We start from the raw sequence: 5,845 nt of genomic DNA, 5'->3' as shown, positions 1-5,845 counted from the left end.
TTGAGACGGCTCCCCCGACGTCATGTTTCTCACCGCTGACGAGCGTTAGCCACTTAGCTTCTCTGCTGCTACCTCGCGTGGCGATGTTGATGATAGCGAAAGTTTTACTTCTGACACCAAATGTAGCGACCCTGGGTCAGGAACGCTACGAGGCGTAGATGGCTTATAGGGTGTTTATTCAAGGAACATAGAACAAGCTACTGTTGGCCGTAGCCTACGCCAAAACCACAGCAAAACGCCGTGAAAACCTCCAAACCAGCTTCACGTCTGCTCCGGGTCATAGCTCTGCTCGAACGAGTCGTAACACAACACACACACAACAACATCACTCGCTGTCCAATCACAGACATGCCTCACAGCTACCAGCTCGTGAGACGTTCACTTACATCCGGAACATAACATCCCAGATAGCAGCTGATTCCGGGGCGGATCCGCCCTCAGGTCGCTAGATCCGCCCTCAGGTCGCCAGGTCGCTAGATCCGCCCGCAGGTCGCTAGATGATTCCGGGGCGGATCCGCCCTCAGGTCGCTAGATCCGCCCTCAGGTCGCCAGGTCGCTAGATCCGCCCGCAGGTCGCTAGATCCGCCCTACTGCCGCACTCGGTTTGGTCATGTGAACCGGATCCACCCGCATCTGCATCCGGTTCACACAGCGGCGGTTGTTCTAAATCGTTGCTCCTCTGACTTCTGCGCCTCGACTTTCCAAACTGGAATTTTCAAACCTGCAGCTCTTCGCGCCAGACATATTACTTAGGTAAGTGTTGAATTGTGTTGCTACTGTCGAATTATGGCTATTTTTCGAACTATCTCGGTTAGGGTTAGGGTGAGCTATCTTCTGCAGCTAGCGCTGAATTTTCAGTGGTTCTTGGGATGAGCTTAACATACTTAGTATACTTAAGCTCCAACCCAAGGGTGCGCGATTGAAGCTGGGCAAGGTAATAACGAGGAGCGCCAGCTCACGAGCTAATAACGAGGAGCGCCAGCTCACGAGCTAATAACGAGGCGCTAGCTCACGAGCTAATAACGAGAGCGCTAGCTCAAGCTAATAAAGATGGCCAGCACAAACCTGTTTTATTTAATTCAGATGTATTGAGTTCTCAACACATAATTTACAATTTGAAATGTCATCCTCAGTTTTACAGAAGTGTTCATCAGGATCGATCTCTACAATTCAGGTAAGCATGTCTTTTGGAGGAAGTTTTCACAGCAACTTAAAGACACATTTGAGAGGAATTGTATAACCTGTTTAACTTTAAAATGACCAGATTTGTTTTAATCCATTAAAATACTATCTTAATGTATAGCGAGTGTTTTATTAAAGTTGCTAAATTGTTTTCTAGTTGCTAAATTGTTTTCAAGTTCTTGGAACAGAGTTATATTTCTGTGACTGATGACTGATTGAATTCTTGGACAGCAAAACAGTAGCAGTCGTGCCACAAAGCTGGTACAGTGGTGGTGGCTGCGTTTGGCCAGATTACCCGAGGGATGAAAGGGTGACAAGGCGGTCCGGCGTCAAGAACCTGAACCTGACTGGCAGACACATTATGTCAGAATAATTAGATCATGCGGTATGCTAATTATATTAATATTCTAATAATTAGCAGTTTAAACAAATACATAAAACATTTACCTTATGTTACATATGGGTGGGAAACAACATTTTAATCACATTGTTCTGGTCATAATTCTGTACTTTTTCATTGTGTTTTGACTTAATTTTTAGATGATTACTTGGTGGCAAGGCGATGGTTAACAAAATATATGTCCTGTGACACATCTGATCTCCATTCAGAAGAGGAGGCAATTCCTAAAAGGAGAAAGCCAATGCCTGTGTGAGTAAATGTGTATAAATTGTATTCTTTAGAACTCTTTTACCTTCATAAAATAAAGTGTCTGTCATTCAATGTTATAGTATGACAAATAATACATTTTTTCCTAACTCCATTTCTAGCCATTTCTTTGGGGACTCGGATGCAGACAGCGAGACTGAAAATCGCCACCCCAAAAAAAAAAAGGGTCCAACCACTAGCAGGACAGTTGCCCCTCCTCCAACTATTGTCCCATCTCCTCCACAGACTTCATCACCAGCAGGACAGCGAACAAGCCATGCAGGGTACACACCAACCTGGCGAGGCGGTGTGGTTCAGACACCATTGCCTGCTGTGGTGAGCAACAACTCAAACAGCTATGGGATTCAAATTGAATCTTTTTAATCATTTCACTTTTTACAATGTTAACGATGGTAAATTGGATACGAGACATGCAATACACACTGTCACATTGAATCCAAGTGAATATGATCATTACGATTGGATTAATGGAGTTGTATAACACTTGATGTTTCCATATTTGATGTAAAATCTCTCCCTTTTTTAAATGCTATTCTAATGTTTTTTTTTATAGCTGCTCAAGTTCAAATGATGGCCATGCTGGAGACGCTTACACAGCAGGTCCATCAATTAACACAGCAGGTCCATCAATTAACTTCCAAAATTGACAGCTTTGTTCGCCCCAGCGTGACACAAATGTCTGGTCAAGAAGTGGAGTGGAGAGACCCGTTTCCGTTGACCACAATGCAGGAAGTGGACATGTTTGAGCAACAGCTCAAAGATCCAGCCAACGCTTTAATGAAGAAGAGTGTGGTGAGTTTTTGTTTTGTTTTAAGAATCTACTAGCGGGACAGTTGCCCCTCCTCCAACTATTGTCCCATCTCCTCCACAGACTTCATCACCAGCAGGACAGCGAACAAGCCATGCAGGGTACACACCAACCTGGCGAGGGGCGAGGTGTGGTTCAGACGCCATCGCCTGCTGTGGTGAGCAACAACTCAAACGGCTATGGGATTCAAATTGAATCTTTTTAATCATTTCACTTTTTACAATGTTAACGATGGTAAATTGGATACGAGACATGCAATACACACTGTCACATTGAATCCAAGTGAATATGATCATTACGATTGGATTAATGGAGTTGTATAACACTTGATGTTTCCATATTTGATGTAAAATCTCTTAATCGTTACCTTTTTCCCTTTTTTACGAGCAACAGCTCAAAGATCCAGCCAACGCTATAATGAAGGAGAGTGGTGAGTTGTTGTTTTTTTAACCCTTGTGTTGCCTTAGGGTCATTTTGACCGATTCAATGTTTCACCCTCCTGTTACCTTTATATTTACTAACATATTTTACCCTTAGGGTCATTTTGACCCGATTCAATGTTTCACCCTCCTGTTACCTTTATATTTACTAACATATTTTACCCTTAGGGTCATTTTGACCCGATTCAATGTTTCACCCTCCTGTTACCTTTATATTTACTAACATATTTTACCCTTTGGGTTCAATTTGACGCCAGCAATTAAAACCTCCAGAAAATTATTAGAATTAATATTGTTTTCCAAGTTTAAGTGTGAGGCACTTTATGTTTGTTTGTTGACTACCGAAAGAACACCGACATTAAACATTGAATGGGGTCAAATTAATCCTAAGGCGGGGAGGTGTAATATTGATTCGGGTCAAATGACCCTAAGGCAACACAAGGGTTAAGAATCTCATAAAGCTCATTAAAATCTATTGTATGTCATTAACACTAGATAATACCCTGTTTGATGGTAATGTTTTTTAAACAATATCAAATATTAATAGTACTTTTTCTATCCATTTAGATTTCCTCCTGGGAACAATCGGAGGACATGATGTAAAACGTGCAACGTGGAACATCCTCGCACGATGTTCACTGATGATGTTGGCAAGTCCATAAATTGGAAAGGGATTCATGGAAAAAATCTTTCAATCTAATGACGTCCAAGACTTTGCTCCTCGTAAGTAACTCATATATAATGAAAACAATTTGATTTCACCGGAGGTCTTTGTGTTCAAACTAACGAATAACCATGTTTCTAAATAAAATGTTTGAATTGCAACTTTATTCTCTATTTAGGTGAATGTTACTCAACTATACCTTTACATAATAGTTATATGATATATTAGCTCTATGGAGTGGAGATGGTCAGCTGCTTCAGGTTCCTCTGGGTCAACATCAGCAACGACCTCACCTGGTCTGCTCACACAGACAAGGTGGTCAAAGCGGCCCGGAAGCGCCTCTTCTTCCTGAGGAGACTGAAGAAGTTTGGCATGGATTCAGTCATCCTCACCAATTTCTACAGATGCACAATAGAAAGCATCCTGACTGGGTGCATCACAGTGTGGGAGCTGCACAGCCAAGGACCGCAAGGCCCTACGCAGTGTGGTCAGGACTGCGGAGTTCATCATCGGTAGGGAGCTCCCAGCCCTGCAGGACACATACCGCACACGATGCCTCAGGAAGACTGGATCCTAAAGGACTGCCATCATCAGCCTTCAGCCTGTTCACCCCGCTGCCTTCTGGAAGGCGGTACCGTAGCATCCGGTCTCGCACACAGAGACTGGAGAACAGTTTCTTCTGTGTATCTGACAATAAAAGACTTGACTTGACTTGACTATATTTAGCATAGCACACTTTAAGTGCCAGACAGCCACTAGATTTTAGACTGCATGTCTGATTTATGTTGCACTGAGTATTCATGTGATTTTGTATCTGCTTGTGTGATTACAGATGCTGTCAGAAAGAATCACTCAACACATGCGTCCACTGACGACCAGGTTCTTAAGCACGCCATTCGGTGGTTCAACCTGGCAGCAGACCGGGGTAGCTCCAGGAGGCGTGCTACTGTAGACGTCCCCCACACTGAACAGACTTAAAATATATCTTTTTTAAATGTGTGTGTATATAAATTTGTCCTTTCAAATAAAAAACTTTGACATTATTTACGTTTGCATTTTGTTGTTGTTGCATTGATGCATATTTGTTAGCTTGATCTGGGCCAAATGAGCCGCTTTATGGAAGGGTCAATATTTTATGAATATCTGCGTAATATTGGCGGATACGGGGCGGATCCGCCCCGTATCCGCCAACATTACATGGCGCATCTGTTCCGGATCCGGCGCGGTGTGCATTTAGCCGCCGATCCGGACCCGTTTTGCGGAGCCTTCCCGGAGTCTATGGCGGATTTGGGGCGGATCTGGAACGGAGTCAGTTTGCTATGTGGGATTTATAACATAACATTCCCTCAGTCCGTTACAGTACTTTGTCTCCAATGCAGAACGTCTGTAAAGTGACGTAACTCTCCAGCTGCTCATCCTGATGAACTGTGGATCCTCTGGTCAGAGACTAACGGCCTCATAGTGGATCATCAATGCTATGATGGAACCATGTAGTTTCATTCAGATCTTGTTGGCTAAAACTAATATTACTGACATTTGTTAAGCGTTGAAAAAGTTGGTAAAAAGTGAACCATACAGATATTTTATTTATTACTATTATAGATAAATATACCAGTGTCTTATTTATGGTAGACTGTTTTTATGGTATTGTATCAGAATCATGATATTTATGGCAGGTATGGAAAAGAAGATTGTGACAACCAGGTAGAGGCAGAACAGACTCAAGGACCAGACTCAAGGATCAGACTCAAGGAACAGACTCAAGGACCAGACTCAAGGACCAGACTCAAGGAACAGACTCAAGGACCAGACTCAAGGAACAGACTCAAGGAACAGACTCATGGAACAGACACAAGGACCAGACTCAAGGAACAGACTCAAGGACCAGACTCAAGGAACAGACTCAAGGACCAGACTCAAGGAACAGACTCAAGGACCAGACTCAAGGACCAGACTCAAGGAACAGACTCAAGGACCAGACTCAAGGAACAGACTCAAGGACCAGACTCAAGGACCAGACTCAAGGACCAGACTCAAGGACCAGACTCAAGGACCAGACTCAAGGAACAGACTCAAGGAACAGA

General features: G+C 43.3%; 2 long non-coding RNA genes across 2 annotated transcripts; both read left to right on the top strand.

Moving 5' to 3' along the window:
• Window positions 1-297: 297 nt before the first annotated feature.
• LOC130210855 (uncharacterized) lies at window positions 298-1,495 on the top strand. Its single transcript, XR_008834864.1, has 3 exons — window positions 298-753; window positions 1,134-1,174; window positions 1,414-1,495. It is a non-coding gene; the product is annotated as an uncharacterized LOC130210855 (long non-coding RNA).
• A 17-nt stretch (window positions 1,496-1,512) lies between these two features.
• On the top strand, window positions 1,513-3,136 carry LOC130210854 (uncharacterized). The gene is made up of 6 exons (XR_008834863.1): window positions 1,513-1,567; window positions 1,723-1,831; window positions 1,951-2,112; window positions 2,403-2,641; window positions 2,721-2,814; window positions 3,051-3,136. It is a non-coding gene; the product is annotated as an uncharacterized LOC130210854 (long non-coding RNA).
• Window positions 3,137-5,845: the final 2,709 nt, after the last annotated feature.

Source organism: Pseudoliparis swirei, chromosome 20, assembly GCF_029220125.1.
Source record: "Pseudoliparis swirei isolate HS2019 ecotype Mariana Trench chromosome 20, NWPU_hadal_v1, whole genome shotgun sequence".
NCBI lineage: Eukaryota > Metazoa > Chordata > Actinopteri > Perciformes > Liparidae > Pseudoliparis > Pseudoliparis swirei.
This window is presented reverse-complemented; position numbering and strand designations above follow the sequence as displayed.